The following is an 18,415-nucleotide window of genomic DNA, read 5'->3' on the forward strand; positions in this document are numbered from 1 at the left end:
GGGCCTTGCTGAGGTTTGGGTGTCCAAGTAACAGAATAAAGCAACATGAGAAAGAGAAGAAAGAGGCAAATGGGTCACCAGGACCCAGGAAGGATCTGAAGCGAAAACTGAAGCCCACAGGAAGAGGGAAGAGAGAGCCCCTAACAAAAAAGTAGGTAACAGGCACCTTCTACCTGAGCTCAGATTTGCTGTGGGGGAAAGGCAGCTCAAACCTGCATTCGAATCTTGACTAATGGCAACCCCAAAGACCTCCCCAGAGAAATGGACCAGTGGATCAGACTGGTGCATGCAGCGGACTGCAGTGGTTGGTGCGTGGCTTGAGTTTAGACATCCCCAGAAGAGAGCCACCGACATTTAGCCAACTTGGAGAGGGGCCAACTGAGTTCAGAATCCATAACAGCAACTGGCTGGATCCATCTAGTGGTTTACAGTGCCAGTGTCAGAGTTCAAATCCACAGGAGGTTAGGGAGCTTCATTTGAGCCAGTGGGGGGTAAACAGACTGTTGGAGACTCCACAGGTTCAGTTCCAGCCTCACACCTAGAAACCAGCCTGAAATTCAATGGAACTTAGACTTGCTGAGATTATCAACTACCCCATCATAAAGATACAGCTGGCTTGCTGGGATTAAGAAAACATGGATCTGTACACAGCCCATGTTGTCTACCAGTTAACAGTAGAGACATGCCTTGAAATCGACATTTTTTTCTTTTTCTTTTTTTTTTTTTTTTTTGGTACTGGGGATAGAACTTGGGTCCTTGCACTTGCAAGGCAGGCGACGGAACCCCTGAGCTAAATCCCTTTTTTTGTTGTTGTTTTGTTTGTTTTTTCTTGATAGCTCTTATTTTTATAGGAGTATGAACATAGTTTTGACTTCTAGTTTTCTCGTGGCTGTTGTTTTGTTCTTTTCTTGTTTTTATCTCTTCCTTCTCTCTTTCTCTCCTGTCTTCTTCACCAGTTTCCCAAAATTTGCATGATCTTTCTTTGTCCTCTAGCCTTGCTTATAATCTTTTTCTCTTTTTCTGTTTCTCTATCCCTCACCCAACTCTTTTGAAATTTTCTTGCCAGAGGGTAAATTAGCTATATTGAGAGCTTATTTACTGCAAACAAATGGTTTGTTTTAGATTTTGTTATATAACTACAAATCTAGTTCATAGAGTTAAAGGTGGTAAATTAATAGTTACCATAGTTTGTATTTTATAGGCTATGTTTGATGGTGTTGTTGATGATGATTGTATTACATTAGCCAAGATGGCATAATTGTTCTAATCAGTTGTTCTTTCTTGTATACCAAGACTGAGATTGGCTAGGGGTCATCAAAAATACTATAGGCCAGTGCCAAAGAAGCAGGGGCTAGGGCAAATAGGCAATAACTTCTCAACCCAATAAATTGAAGATAGGATCTTGCAACAGACTCAAAACCCAAAAGCCAGCTATACCTGGAAGACAACTTTGAGAAATAGTAATTTTCTAAGGGTTCTAAATACTAGCATTAAAGATACTCACCGTAAGTAATTTGTTAATATCCACCCAAGAATTAAATTAAAAACAACAACAAAATAAAAATGAGAAGACACTTAAACAAGATGAATATTTAGACTTCCAACTTGCCAAAGGCAAATCCAGGGAGCAATGAGGTGGAACAATATGCAAGTCATCAACCTGGTCTCTGAAGTGGTAACAGTGGAAGTTAAAAGGCGGCTGAAAGAGGCTCTAGAAAAAAAATCTAATCGGAAATAATTTCTCAGATAACTACAAAGATGATGTCCATAATGAAAGACATGATTAGTAACTCTAGAACAGATACAGATAAAAAATAGAGGAGCTCAGAAAATGATGGAAACCACGAACACTTGGCATAGGAAAGAAATGGAATACATGAAACACATCCAAACAGACAGCCAAGAGATTAAAAATTCCATTGAAAGTGTCTTCAGTAGAATAAGAGAATGTGAGGATATAATATCATGTGTAGAAGACAGGACTGTGATTAGCAAACAAGAAAAGAATGATCTCTTAAAAATAGCAAGCAACCATGAGAAATCAATCCAACAGCTGCTAGATGATGCAAAGAAGAATAATTTAAGATTCATTGGAGTCAATGAAAAAATAGGAGTTAGCATTAAAAAAATAAATAAACTATTCACAGAAGTAATTGTAGAAAACTTCCCAAACAGGGAAAAAAGAATTTGACATACAGATAAGTGAAGCATATGGAACCTTAATTAGACATGATCAAAAAAATCTCCATCAACTGCCAGATATGCATTTTAACATACTTTCATGATTATAATGATGCTTTGATAATTTGAAGCAATAAAGAAAATAATTAAAGCTCTAATGGGAGTTTTAAAATGGACTGAAAGATGAGCAAAGGGGAAACAGAAATATCATAAAAGTTATTTTATGACAAAAATTTCTTAGTGCTCACATTTCTACATCAGGTTTTTTGTTCTATTTTCTTATTGTTTTAAAATTTGTTTTGTTTTCCTATTTTTTAAAAATCATTATAATGTTCAATATTGCTCATTTTGACTTGAATTGGACATTATTTTGTTCTACTGCATAGGTAATTCTACATGTCAATGAAATTGAAACTTCAGTAAGTTAAAAATTCTCATCTGGTTACGTCATGTTGGCATGACGACTGCCAGCCCTGGGGTGCAGCTCCAGACCTGAGTCTCAATCCCAGGGCCTTTGAACATGGTAGACAAGTACTCTACCCTCTGAAAATGTTTCCAAGGTTGGTTTTGAACTCCTAGACTCTAGTGATTCTGCTGCATTGGCTTCCCAGACTGCTTTCAGAGTCTCGCGGAACATGTCAAATCAGCCCACTGCAGACCAGGTCTGCTCAAGCCCTACCAAGGTTGCAAGTCACAGGGAACATGCCAAATCACCCCGCTGCAGACAGGCAGTTCTGCAGATGCCCTACCAAGGTTGCGAGTAGCGCAGAACAACCCGAATCAGCCCGCGCCCCTGCAACGATCCACTGGACCAGCCCCCCACTCCTCTGTACAGCCACCTGGTTCTATACTACAAAGACACAGAGGACACCAGACCACCAGACCACGGTACTGAGTCCCGCTGCTCCCGGCCCAGAGGTAGGGGCTTCTGAGCCGCCGTCCCACTGCTCCTGGTCCAGAGGAAGGGGCTTCCTGGCCACCATCCCTCTTGCTGCTCCCACCTCACAGGAAAGGGCTTTTGGGCCACCATCCCTACTGTTGTTCCCGCCCTCTGTCCCAACTCTCCCAGCTCAGAGGAGGTAATCTGTGCAAGCGCCAACAGTCCACCGCCCCCCCCAGGCAAAATGAGAAAACACATAAATAAATCTCAAAACCAGACTTCCAGATCACCTACAGCAACCTCAAAGGGAAATGAAGTGGAACACTCTGATACTCAACCACCTGGGCCCACTGAATTGGCAACAAAAGGAGATCTGGAAAATCAGAAATAATTTCTCAGATAACAGGAGAAATTGTGCTCCTAGTGCAAGACATGATTAATAAATCTAGAGAGGTGCTCAGGAACATGATGGAATCCCAACATAGGAAACAAATTGTATCCATAAAACAGATGCAAACAGACTTCCAGGAGATGCAAAACTCCATTGAAAGTCTACACAGCAGAATGAGCCAATGTGAGGACAGAATTTCAGATATGAAAGATAAGATTGAAATTAATGACCAAGAAAAGAAAAATTGCTTCAAAATTATAAAGGAACATGAGAAATCAATCCAGCAGCTGCTAGAAGATGCAAAGAAGAATAACATAAGACTGATTGGAGTCAATGAAGAAACACAAGAGAATACAGATGACATAAAAAACCCTTCAGAGAAATACTGGCAGAAAACTTCCCAAGCAGGGGAAAAGAACTTGACATACAGATAAGTGAGGTATATAGGACTCCAAATAGCCTTGATCAAAAAAAAATCTACACATAGGCATAAAATTGTTAAGATTCCAGAAACTCAACAGAAGAACAAAGTTCTACAAGCAGTTAGAGAAAAGAAACAAATCACATACAAAGGAAAGCCCACCAGAATGACAGCAGACTTCTCAACACAAACCATCAAAGCAAGAAGAGCTTGGAGTGACATAGTCCAAGCCCTAAAAGAAAACAGCCTCCAATCCAGATTGATGGAGAAATGATACTTTCATGACAAAGAGCACCTTAGGAACTTCGTGAATACCAAGCCATCACTCCAAAGAATTTTACACAATATCCTAGGAACAGACATTGAGGATCACAACCCCAGGAAGCAAAGGAGAATGAACCCATCTGGCATGACAAGAAATTAAATGTAAAGGGGGACAAGCCAACAAAAAGAAAAAGTCATGGCAATGACAAGTCAATACGTTTCAGTTATAACCATCAACATTAATGGTCTCAATTCACCAATCCAAAGAAATAGGCAGAATGGGTCAAGCAAAATCCAACAATATGTTGCATACAAGAAACACACTTAATTCAAAAGGAAACTCATAGACTCAAAGTTAAAGGGTGGAAAACAATACTCCATGCGACGGGAACCAGAAGAAAAGCAGGAGTAGCTATCCTCTTTGCAGATCAAGTAGATTTCAAACCAACACTGATTAAGGGAGATGAAGAAGGACACTATATCCTTGGGAACAATCCAAGAGGAAGAGATGGAAATCATAAATATCTATGCACCAGCTCAGATCCTGACGGTGCAGCAGCCCGCAGCCTCAGCTAGAGAGTCCCAACCACTTTCAATAGAGGAGAACCCCAGCCAGCCACAGCCTCAGCACCATCACAGCCACCACCATCCACACCATCACCCTCAGCAGCTGCAGCAGCCGTCACATCATCACCACCATTATTATTTCTACAACCATACCCACAACAACCACCACCACCATCATTACCAGCAGCCTCACCAATATCTGCAGCATGGAGTGGAAGGCAGCCCCAAGGCCCAGCCCAAGCCATTGAAACATAAGCAGAAATACACCCTCCAGCAGCACCAGGAAACGATGAAGAAGAAAATAGGCTATGGTGAAATAAATGGTAATGCTGGAGAAAGAGAAATATCTTTAAAGAACTTGGGCTCTGATGAAGCTACCAACCCTATTTCCAGGTTCCTTAATGGCAACCAGCAAGTTGTTGATACTAGTCTGAAGCAGACTGTGCAAGCTGGCACCTTTGGGAAGACAGGAATTAAAACTAAGAATTTCATTCAGAAAAACAGTATGGACAAAAAGAATGGAAAGTCTTACAAAAATAAACCTGGAGAAAACCAGTCTGTAGATAAGACCAATACTGTAGCAATTCCAAATGGTGTTGTAACAAATAATTCAGGCTATATGACTAATGGTTATATGGGCAAGGGCGCAGATAATGATGGTAGTGGATCAGAAAGTGGATATACCACTCCTAAAAAAAGGAAAGCTAGGCACAATAGTGCTAAGGGTTGTGAAAACCTTAATTTAGTCCAGGACAAAATAATGCAACAAGAGACTAGTGCCCCACCCTTAAAACAAGGACTTGAAACTTTCAAGCCTGACTATAGTGAACAAAAGGGAAATCAAGTAGATGTTTCAAAGCCCATTTGGAAGTATGAAACTGGACATGGAGGAACAACTCGAGGAAAACCTGCTATGGGTGATATGCTTTGTAAAAGCTCAGATATTAAATCTGGTGTGAACAGCAAGAAGTTTGATGATCGGCTCAAAGGAAAGCATGCCTCAGGTGTTGCCTCCAAAGAGGACTCATGGACCCTATTTAAACCACCTCCAGTTTTTCCAGTGGATAATAGCAGTGCTAAAATAGTTCCTAAATTAAGTTATGCAAGCAAAGTTAAGGAAAACCTCAACAAAACTGTACAGAACTCTTCTGTGTCACCATCTTCATCTTCCTCCTCTTCATCATCTACTGGGGAAACTCAGACCCAGTCTTCAAGTCAATTATCCCAGGTCCCTATGCTGAAATCTGTTATTTCTGGCAGTTTTTCTAATGGGCCTGTTTTAGTAGGGACTGATGCAAGCGTGTATCCTCCAGGGGGTCAGCCACTGCTAACAACTGCTGCTAATATGCTAACACCCATCTCTTCTGGAAATGATTCAGTTCTATAGGACATGAGTCTAACTTCAGCAGCTGTTGAACAAATTAAATCTAGCTTTTTTATCTACCCTTCAAATATGCAAAGTGTGCTGTTGAGTACAACACAAGTGGATCTGCCCTCCCAGACAGATCAGCAAAACTTGGGGGATATTTTCCAGAATCAATGGGGTTTATCATTTATAAATGAGCCCAGTGCTGGCTCTGAGACCATTATTGGGAAGTCATCAGATCATAAAGTGATGGAGGTGACATTTCAAGGGGAATATCCTGCCACTTTGGTTTCACAGGGTGCTGAAATAATCCCCTGAGGAACTGAGCATCCTGTGTTTCCAAAGGCTTATGAGTTGGAGAAACGGACTAGTCCTCAAGTTCTGGGTAGCATTCTAAATCCTGGGACTACTAGTGAGAGTGGAGCCTTATCCTTGGAACCCAGTCATATAGGTGACCTGCAAAGAGCAGACACCAATAGTCAAGGTGCTTTAGTGTTTCTCTCAAAGGACTATGAGATAGAAAATCAAAATCTTCTGGCATCTCCTACGAACACTTTGTTAGGCTCTGCCAAAGAACAGAGATACCAGAGAGGCCTAGAAAGGAATGATAGCTGGTGTTCTTTTGACCCAAGGGCTACTATTGTATATCACACTAAAGAAATGGAATCTATTTGGTATTTGCAGAAGCAAGATCCCAAAAGGATAATCACTTACAATGAAGCCATGGATAGTCCAGATCAATGAAGGACCAGACTGCCTATTCATAACTTTTCTGCAGCATTAGAGCCACAGTTCATGAGGGATACAAGGTTTATGCTCCTAGATCTTCAATGGAGCAGAGGAACCATAAGTAGAATCACAGGATAATATATACAAATATATATATATATATATATATATATATATATATTTTCAATAAAAGGCAACTGAAAGTAATTAGACTTCTTAAGGAATCAAATTTATTTCAAGAGACTACACATGGTTATTTAATCTCCGGTACTGAATAGTTTTTTGTTTTTGTTTTTTCTTTTGTAAGTTTTTGTTTTTAAGTGTGAATGCAAGTGATTAATGAATACAGACTTAACAAGTGTGGTTCTAAAGTTCCTGCTGTCATCACCTTGGGCAACAAATGACCCAGTGAAAGAGGCAAATCCACTTAAAAGATCTCTGTATCTTGTTCTGTGACTAAAGTGATACACTAATCAGGGGGAACCCAGAATGATTCAACATTTTCCCCTACTCCCTTGATATTTTGGTTTTACTTTAAGCCCTGTGAGAATGCTGGATAAAAGCCTTGAAGTTTTCAGGGGTGTATTTTTTAGCAAACATGATTTGCATGTCTTGCCAGGAGTTAAGCAGCCTCTGTGGGTTGTTGTGAAAATACTTTCTTTCCTTTTATGTTTTGTGGGGTGGAAATAGGGGAGGGCCTTGAAGTTCTACAATTCTGGAATAGTTGGTGGGTACATAGTTAGCTTGCTTTGGTTACATGGTGGATTTACAACAACTGAAGAATCCATGAATATTAAAGAAAAGTTGCAGAACAAGCAATAGACTTAGATATGGAATAAAATTATTGTGCCCATATTTTAATGTAATTGTATAACTGGGAGCAAAAATATATTCTGCTTTTCAACTGTAAAATAAATAAATAAATAAATAAATAAATATCTATGCACCAAACAGTAGTACACCCAACTATATAAAACAAATACTAACGGACATGAAAAGTCATATATGCACTAATACAATTGTAGTGGGGGACCTCAACACCCCACTGTCACAAATAGGTAGATCAACTGGACAAAAAATAAGTAATGAAATACTAGAACTCAATTGAACTCTTGAACAAATGAACTTAACAGATGTTTACAGAGTCTTCTACACCACAAAATCAGAATACACATTCATCCCAGCTGCACATGGGTCATTCTCAAAAACAGACCACATACTCACACATAGAACATGTTTAAGTAAGTGCAAAGGAAATGAAGTTATCCCCTGCATATTATCAGAACATAGTGCAATGAAATTGGAGATCAATAGCAAAAGAAACACAAAAAATTTCATAAACATGTGGAAATTGAACAACACACTTCTGAATAACCAATGGGACACACAGGAAATTAAAGAAATCAGACAGTTCCTTCAATTAAATGACGATGACAGTACAACATATTGGAATCTATGAGACACAGTGAAAGTGGTCTTAAGAGGGAAATTCATAGCAGTAAATACACATATTAGGAAAACAGAATGAGCCCAATTAAACAACCTGATGCTGAACCTCAAGCTTCTAGAAAAAGAAGAACAGGACAATCCCAGAGCTCATACAAAAGAGGCAATTATAAAGCTCAGAGGAGAAATCAATGCAATTTAGACAAAGAGAATGATACAAAAAATCAATGAAGCCAAGAGTTGGTTCTTTGAAAGAATCAACAAAATTCACAAATCCTTAGCCAATCTTATCAGAAAAAGGAAAGAAAAGGCCCAGATCCATGCAATTAGGAATGAAAAGGGTGAAATTACCACAGACACAGCAGAAATCCAGATGATCATCAATACCTACTTCCAGAACCTATACGCCAATAAGATGGACAACACAGAAGAAATGGACATATTCCTAGATACATATGAACTACCAAAGTTGAACAAAGAAGACCTAAAAATTCTGAACAATCCAATATCAACCAATGAAATTGAACACGTAATTAAAATCTTATCAACTAAGAAAAGCCCGGGCCCTGATGGCTTCCCTGCTGAATTCTACAAGACATTTATAGAGGAACTGCTGCCACTACTGTTTAAACTCTTCAATGAAATTGAAAGGGAAGCAATACTACCAAATTTATTCCTGGAAGCAAGTATCACCTTGATCCCCAAAGCAGAGAAAGACCCAACCAAAAAGGAGAACTATAGGCCAATCTCACTAATGAACATGGATGCAAAAATCCTTAGTAAGATACTGGCAAACAGAATACAGAAGATCATCAAGAAGATCATACACCCTGATCAAGTGGGATTCATCCCAGGAATGCAGGGATGGTTCAATATATGCAAATCAATCAATGTAATTCACTGTATCTATAGAGCCAAGGACAAAAACCATATGATTATCTCCATAGATGCAGAAAAAGCATTTGGCAAAATTAAACATGGATTTATGACAAAAACCCTACAGAAAATTGGAATAGATGGTCTCTACCTCAAACTGATAGAAGCCATCTATGAAAAACCAATAGCCAATAGCATACTAAATGGTCAAAAACTGAAATCCTTCACACTAAAATCAGGAACAAGACAAGGATGTCCACTATCACCACTCTTGTTCAACATAGTTCTGGAAACATTAGCCACAGCAATTGGACAAGAGAAAGAAATAAAAAGAATAAAGATAGGCTATGAAAAATTCAAATTGTCATTATTTGCAGATGACATGATACTCTATATAGAAGACCCCAAGAACTCCACCAAAAGTCTTCTAGACTTATCAACCAAATTCAGTCAAGTAGCTGGTTACAAGGTCAACACACAAAAATCAATAGCTTTCCTCTACACCAATGACAGACTCACTGAGAGAGAAATAGGGCAAATAATTCCTTTCAAATAACATCCAGAAAACTGAAATACCTAGGAATCAACCTAACAAAAGAAATCAAAGACCTCTTCTCTGAAAATTATGGCACTCTGAAAAGAGGGATTAAGGATGATATCAGAAAATGGAAAGACAGCCCCTGCTCCTGGGTAGGAAGGATCAATGTAGTGAAAATGGCCATACTTCCAAAACTGCTATATAGATTTAATGCAATTCCAATTGAGATCCCAGCAGCATACTTCATGGACCTTGAGAAAACAATCCAAAAATTCATTTGGAAGAAGAATAGACCTACAATAGCAAAAACAATTCTAGGCAACAGAGACATGGCAGGGGGTATCACAATCCCCAACCTGCAACTCTACTACAAAGCTACTGTGATAAAAACAGCATGGTACTGGCAAAGAAACAGACATGAGGACCAGTGGAACAGATTAGAAGATGCAGCAACAATGCCAGACGCACCCAGACATCTCATGTTTGATAAAGGAGCCAAAGAGTCTCACTGGGGAAAGATAGCCTCATAAATAAATGGTGCTGGAAAAATTGGGCTTCAACTTGCCAAAGATTAAAACTAGACTTATATCTCTCACCATGCAGTAAACTAAAATCAAAATGGATTAAAGATCTAAATATTAAAATAGAAACTCTGAACCAGTTGGAAAAGAGGTTAGGTAGAACTCTTGAAGACATCGGTGTAGGAAAAAATTTTATGAACAAAACCTCAGTTGCCCATGAACTAGCACAAACATCAACAAGTGGAATCTCTTCTTATTAAAAAGCTTCTGCACAGCAAGAGAAACCACCAGCAGTGTGAAGAGACAACCCACAATGTGGGAAAATATCTTCACCTGCTCTTCCTCAGACAAAGGTCTACTATCTCGAATCTATAAAGAACTTAAAAAGATCAGACCTCCCAAATTTAAAGACCCAATCCAAAAATAGGCATCTGAAATGAACACACATTTCTCAGACAAAGAAGTAGAAATAGCAAATCAATACATGAAAAAATGTTCAACATCACTGGTCATTCGAGAGATGCAAATGAAAACAATGCTGAGATTCCACCTCACTCCAGAAAGTATGGCTGCTATCATGAAATCAACCAATAACAAATGCTGGCGAGGCTGTGGAGGAAGAGGAACACTGCTCCACTGCTGGTGGGAGTGTAGACTTGTGCAACCACTGTGGAAATCAGTATGGAGATACCTCAAAGAACTAGGACTGTAAGTCCCATTTGACCCTGCTATTCCACTGCTGGGGATCTTCCACAAAGAATTAAAAGAACCATACCACAGTTGTATATGTGTGCCCATATTCATAGCAGCACAGTTTGTGATAGCTAAAACTTGGAAACAGCCCAAATGCCCATCAACTGGAGACTGGATAAAGAAAATGTGGTATTTTTATAAAATGGAGTACTACTCAGCCACCAAAATGAGAAATTAGAGACATTTATAGCTAAGTGGATGCACATTGAGACAATACTCTTAAGTGAAATAAATAGGACACACATGTAGAAATACTGAATAGTTTCTCTGGTGTGAGAAACTGAAAGTGTAAATAAGGACTAAAATGTATAATAGATAATGTGAAATAGGAAGAAAAGGGGCAAAGGGGAAGGAAATTGGAGGGCTAGGGGAAAGGATAGAAGGGAATGGGATTAATATGAGAAAATGGAAAAATAGGAACAAAATCTTTGTAAATAGGAAGGACTGGAGGTGTTGAAGAGAGGGCTGGGCAAGGGTGAAAAATAAGAACCAAGAGAGACTATGTAAAGGTGCAAATTTCCAATGATAAATGTCATTATATTGTATACCTAAAATGTACCAATGATTAGAATGAATAATCAATAATGCAAAATAGGAAGAAAAGGTCCAAAGGGGTAGGGTTAGTGGGAGGGGCAGGGGAAAGGAGAGAAGGGAAAGGAAAAATGCTGAGAAATGGAAAAACTGGAAATAAAGTCTTTGTAAATAGGGAAGGGTGGAGGGTGTGAAGGGAGGGCTAGGAATGGGGAAAAAATAAGAACCAAGATGCATTATGTAAAGGTACAATTCCCAATGAGAAATGTAATTGTGTTGTATACCTAAAATGTACCAATAAAATAATTTAACAAAAATAAAAATAAAAATAGAAATTCTCATTTATTCTAATATGAAAGGATGTTTTTGAGGAATGGATTGTGATACTGGAAATATTATTCAATATTAGATAAACTTTTCAAATAAAAGGAAGATAAAATGAGAGAAAGAAAGAAAATTCCATTCCATTAGAAATAAGTATAGACCAAGCTGGCACATATGGACAATTAAATCAAGTATCCTATTGCATGACAAGCATCCCACAAATGTAGTAGTATTAGTCATTGCTTACTAGAGTCAGATATAGAATTCTGCAAATGTCTGTCTGTGCACTAGAGACCCAAAGGACCTAGTCAAGAGCTTGGAGCCCTTGTCAATGTCCTGTGCAAGTCTGTATCAAGGATCTTCACTAGATAGTCCCAAGGGCCAAGGGTGAAAGCTCGAAAGTGTGTGCTGGCAGGGTGAAGGATCTGTGTGGGAAGGCTGAGAGATCTGCACTGGAAGCCAGGAGACGATGTCCAAGATAAAGAACAGTACTGAGGCTCTCCTGAAAGAGAACACCATCCAAAGCTCTTTTGAAGAAAAACCATCGAAAAGAAGATTCTTCAGGAAAATCAGCAGCATGCTATCTTCTCCTCCCATTGTTCTTTTATGCCATCCCCAAAACAATCCTCAGGTGGATCTTCTACACCCAGAAACACACTGACTCAGTTCAGCTGGCCATCCCCATGCAAGCTGACCATTAATTAGTCCACCACAATCCACCCCTGGTCAACTTGATAACCAGACATGTTTTTTTAAACCACAATCTCCAGTGGCAGATTTGTAAAAAGTGATCTTGACTTGATCTATTTAGATTTACACTACTATAACAGTTACATGTATATAATTCTTATTGAATTCACTTCCATACCAAAAACAAATATTCAGAGGGATCTGAAAATTCAAGGTTAAAACCACAATGACTTGACTAAATAACCTGACTACACACAGGTGTCTAAAAATTACAAATGCACATATTCAATAATACTTTTCTGTCTTTCTCACTTTATTCTAAAATCTCTCATTTATTTATTTTGTTAACAATTTGTACTCTTAAAAATTAATCATTTGTTTACAAAGTGCAATGTATCAATACAGTGTATCCACATTAAAATATGGCTTCAAGTTTTAAAACTCCTTTTTATTCCACTTATGTACATGATTTAGCAATACTTAAAAACCAATATTATATAGATCAATGTCATATTATTAAGAGAGAGCAATTAAAATTACAATCTCATTTATATAGCTGGTATTTAGGGCTATTTAATGCCCATTCTGTATTCCCTTGGCCTTTAGCAAGCACCTCACCAGGTCTTGGTTCTTTTCCTGGTGGTGAAACTCATACTGTCATTCCTTAAGGTTCTGAACCATTTGTTATTCTACTTGAACTGGATTGTTGTGATTTTCCAAAAACTTTAATAACAGGGCATGTAATACCAAGAGGTGCCCTAAGGGATATCCTACACTCCAAGTATATTCCTCCTTTCCTCCATTATGGAGCAGTAGTTCTATTTCCCCTTGATAGTTTTGGTTGATCAGCCCTGCCAACACGGTAACCCTCTTTTATCTTGTTCTCTCAGAGGCATGGGGAAACCAAAATGACCAAGGGTATCAATTTAATGATACCATTATTGTACTTCCTGTTACAAGCCTTCCCCCATCTGGAACTAAGACTTCCAAGCCAGCAAAGCACGAAGTTGTGGGAACAGGAAGCAAAAACCTTGCTACTAGAGTACTAGGGGTAATAGTGAGTGCTACTATTCTCACTTCCACCCCTTCATTTCTGCACCTGTGAATCCTAGCTATGGGAGACAACATACTGTATACTGGGAGCTGATTCAGAGTATGTACAGCTCTCTGAAGAAACTTGCCCCAGCCCTAAAAGCTACTGTCACTTAACTGGTGCTATTACTGTGTCTTCAAAAGACTATTCCACACTTTCATCAGTCCAGCTGCTTCTATATTGTGAAGGTCATGGTGAATTCCATGAGAATGAATCCATTGCATTACTTATTTGCCATAAAGTTTGTTCCTTGGTCAGAGGTAATGTTATGTGGAATTCCATGATGGTGCATAAGCATTCTGTGAGTCCACAGATGATAGTTTTGTCAGAAGCATTATGTGCACAAAATGCAAATCCATATCCAGAATAAGTGTCTGTGCCAGTGAGGACAAAACACTGTCCTTTCCATGATGGAACCTGTCCAATATAATTTATCTCCCACCAGTTTGCAGGGTAATCATCATGAGGAATGGTAGCATGTTGGGAACATTGTGTTGGTCTCTGCTTCTGGCATATTGGGCACTCAGCCATGAATGTTGCTAGACCAGCTTTGATGAGTTGAAGTCCATGTTGCTGAGCCCATGCATAACCTCCATCCCTGCAGCCATGACTACTCTGTTTATGAGCCTATTGGGAAATTACAGAGATGGCTGAAGAAAGAAAGAGGTTGGCCACTACCTAGAGAATAGTTTGTCTTATCTATTTGATTATAAAAGTCCTCTTTCTCTGAGGTCACTTTTGGTGAGTGTTTGTGTGGGATATAAATACTTTTATATCCTTTGCCCATATGGAGAGGTCTATCCACATATCTCTTCCCCAAATATCTTTGTCACTAATTTTCCAGTCATGTTCTTTCCAAGTTTCTGATCATCCTGCTAAACTATTGGATACAGCCCATGAATCAGTATATAGTCTCACACCAGGCCATTTTTCCTTCCAGCCAAAAAGTACCACCATGTGAACTGACTGAAGTTCTGCACATTGTTATGACTTTCCTTCACCAGTGTCCTTCAGGGGTCTCCTGGAAAGGGGTTGTAATGCTGCAGCTATCCACTTATGAGTGGTGCCTGCATAAGGTGCAGAACCTTCCATAAACCAAGTGCTACGCTTTTCTTCCTCTATTAGCTGATCATATGGTACACTCATGAGACTGTAGGAACATGCTGGCAAACTGAAGACACTATAGCAGAAGTAGGAGCCGTATTCATCTAGGTTACTTCATGTAACTTAGCTATACTCTCTGGACCTGCTCTGGCAAATTATGTTTATACCATTTCCATACAGTGATGGACCATTGCTGTGTGCATTTAAACTTACGACTTGGTGGATCAGATAATACCCAACTTATGATAGGCAACTCAATTTGTAAGGTAACCTGGTGTCCCATGGTCTATCATTTAGTTTCCACTAAGGCCCAGTTGCAGGCCAAGAGCCATTTTTCAAAGCAAGAGTAATGGTCTGCAGATGACGGTAGAGCCTTACTCCAAAATCCCAGGGACCTCCACTGAAATTTACCCATGGGCACCCACCAGACTCCAAAGAGCATCCCTACCTGCCGCTGACACTTTAAGTACCATTGGATCTGCTGGATCATATGGTCCAAGTGGCAGAGCAGCCTGCACAGCAGCCTGGACCAGTTGCAAACTCTTTTCCTGCTCTGGGCCTCATTCAAAACTAGCAGCTTTCTGAGTCATTCTATGAATGGGTGGGAATAAAACACTGAAGTTTGGAATATGTTGTCTCCAAATTCCAAATAGGCCCACTAGGTATTGTGCCTCTTTTTTTGGTTGTAGGAGAAGCCAGATGCGATAATTTATCTTTTATTTTGCAAGGAAAATCTCTACATGCCCCACACCACTGGATCCTAGAAATTTCACTGAGGCCAAAGCACCTTGAATTTTAGTTGGATTTATTTCCCATCCTCTGGCTTTCAAGTGTTTTATTAAAAAAAAACAGGGTGGTTGCTACTTCCTGCTTACCTGGGCTGATCATCATAATATCATCAATGTAATACAGTGTAATATCTTGTGAGAGGGAAAGGCAGCCAAGGTCCTTGTGAGCTAAGTTGTGATAGTTAATATAACTAGAGCTGGAGAGTTAATATAACCCTGAGGTAAAACAGTGAAGGTGTATTGCCGCCTTCCCAGCTTAAGGCAGATTGCTTTTTATGGCCCTTATCAATAGGTATGGAGAAGAAGGTATTGGCAAATCAATAGCTGCATACCATGTATCAGGAGATGTGTTAATCTGATCAAGTAAGGACACCACATCTGGTACGGCAAATATAATTGCAGTTAACACTAGATTCAACTTGTGATAATCTATCATCATTCTCCAAGATCAATCTGTTTTTTTCACAGGCTGAATGGGAAAATTAAATGGAGAAATAGTGGGAATCACCATCCCTGCATCCTCAACTTCTGAATAGTGGCACTAATTTCTGCAATCCCTCCTTGGATGCAATATTGTTTTTGGTTTACTATTTGGCAAGGCAAAGACAACTAATGGTTCCAATTTTCCATTTACAGCCATAATTGCCCTCACACTGCAGGTTCAGGACTCAGTGTGAGTTCTGCCAAGTACTGAATATGTCTGTCCCAATTATACATTCTAGAACAAGGGAAATGACTACAGGATCGATTCAAGGACACACCTGACTCACTGTGAGTTGAATCTTTGCTAAAACTCCATTAATCGCCTGACTTTTATAGGCTCCTACTGTTACTGGAGGGCCGCAATGACATTTTGGACTCCCTGGAATCAGTGTTAGTTCAGAACCAGTGACCAGTAATACCTAAACCATCTGATCATTTACCTTTCTTCAATGTACAGTTACTCTAGTAAAAGGCCTCAGGTCCTTTTGGGGGAAGAACGGAGAAAGATTAACCATATGAATTTTGGTGGTGCACCAGGGTTTTTCCTCAAGGGGACCCAGCCTCCCCTTCATTCAAAGAATTCTGTAAACTGACTCAAATCGAGGAACTGGTTGAGGGGCTATGATTCCCTATTACTATGATTTGAAGTAGTGATCTGGTCTGTTCATTTTTTTTGTTGTTTTCTTATTTCTTTTAAATCATCATACTGTTCAATACTGCTCTCTTAAATTTGAATTGGACAATTTTCTTCTACCACATGGATTATTCTACATACCAATGAAATCTAAAATTCAGCATAACAATTCTTATGTATTTTAATATAAAGGACCCAATGTTTGGAGACATGGATTCTGATTCTGGAAAATATTATTTAATATTAGGTAAACTTTTCAAATAAAAGGAATATAAAAAGAGAGAAAGAAAGAGATGAGTTACATTAGAAATAAGTAAAGACCTAGCTGGAAAATATGGAGAAGTAAATTAAGTCTCCTACTGCATGACAAGAATCGTGCAAATCTAGGCTAACTTGAATTTCTATGTATATGTTTAAATCTAGCCTGCAGGTGAAAATTACCTAGAATGTTTAGATAAGCCACGTTATAATGATTATTATGTGGAGTAAATTACTTTCTCATTGCAAGTTTACATATCATATTTTCACAAGATGGGTGTTTTCTAGGAGTACTGGCTATTAATATGTTCCCTTTAGATTAAAAAGGAAAAAAAGAAAGAGTTTTGCTAACAGTTTTCTGACTATTCTAAATGAAAGCTAATTTTAAAAACTTTCATTGCACCACGGAAATTTGTGTGCAAACAATTGAAATTCACAGTTACAGTTTTAGAATATCACCAGAATAATAGTGTTAATAAATCTTCTAATAAAAATCCACTACATTACACAGAAATATCTTTATCTAACATTCTATCATTTCTGTACTTTTATAATTATGATAAGGGTCTTTAGGGCAAAACACAGTTTAAATTGCTTTCAATTTTTAAAGCCAGCTAATGAACATAGAAGGAATGCAATCACTCATAATTAGCCAATTAGCAATTGTAACAAACAGTACAATTTACCTAAATTTTTTAAGTGAAGGATTAAAATTGAGAAGGGATAAGAAGAAGGAATCTAGGACTAATTAGTGATGATCAGAATGATTTTCCTTTTAGTACTGTGTTGTATTAGCATATAACTTCAGTTCTTAATAAAAACAAACTTTTGACAGTGGCTTAAAAATAAAGTTTAATTTCCCCAAAGAAAAAAATGATCCCTCAGTCTTTCTGCTGCATTATTTCCAATGTAATCACCACAGTGACTTTTCACAAAATGGATTTATGTCGGACATATTTCAGACATCTCGATTGAAAATATATATATGTATATAATTTATAAATAAATACATATATATACATATATATAATTTCTTCTTACATGTAGGCTTGTCAGATTTAACACAAAACACTGGCTATACAGTTAAATTGTCTCTGAAATAAACAAAAAAGTTTAGTATCCCTATATATCATGCCATAATAAATACACCAATTTTATAATATTTGTACTATGTATGTATTTCTGTATGTGTGATTGTGTAAAATTTATGGTTTATATGAAATACTTGTGTTTTATCTAGCTACTTCACACTTATATTATTGACCAGAATGTACTCAGAAATCATTATGCTTCAAGGAAAACTAAGGAATACAATACTATTCCAGATCACTTACAACCAGCTGAAATTAAGGCATCCTGTGATTATAGATAGGAGGAGAAATAGATGTTGTAAGCACAACTATTTACTAAGAGGATTTCTATGGGTAAGAGTTAATATCATGAATGGAATTAAAAACAAGGTGATGTTCACTGATTACTGCTGTCTTTTGCCTGCCATGTTATGGACAGTTTCTCCTTTGGCATGTCCCTCTGTTTTCAGATGACTGAAATCTCTACAACTTGTGAGCTAAAATAAA

The 18,415-nt window shown here is 38.4% G+C and overlaps 1 pseudogene; it reads left to right on the plus strand.

Moving 5' to 3' along the window:
• Positions 1-232: 232 nt before the first annotated feature.
• Positions 233-6,926, plus strand: LOC101710417 (FMR1-interacting protein NUFIP2 pseudogene; annotated as a pseudogene).
• The last annotated feature ends 11,489 nt before the right edge of the window (positions 6,927-18,415 follow it).

Source organism: Heterocephalus glaber, unplaced genomic scaffold, assembly GCF_053883595.1.
Source record: "Heterocephalus glaber isolate CG9 unplaced genomic scaffold, H.glaber_assembly_v1.0 deba00001577, whole genome shotgun sequence".
Taxonomy (NCBI): domain Eukaryota; kingdom Metazoa; phylum Chordata; class Mammalia; order Rodentia; family Bathyergidae; genus Heterocephalus; species Heterocephalus glaber.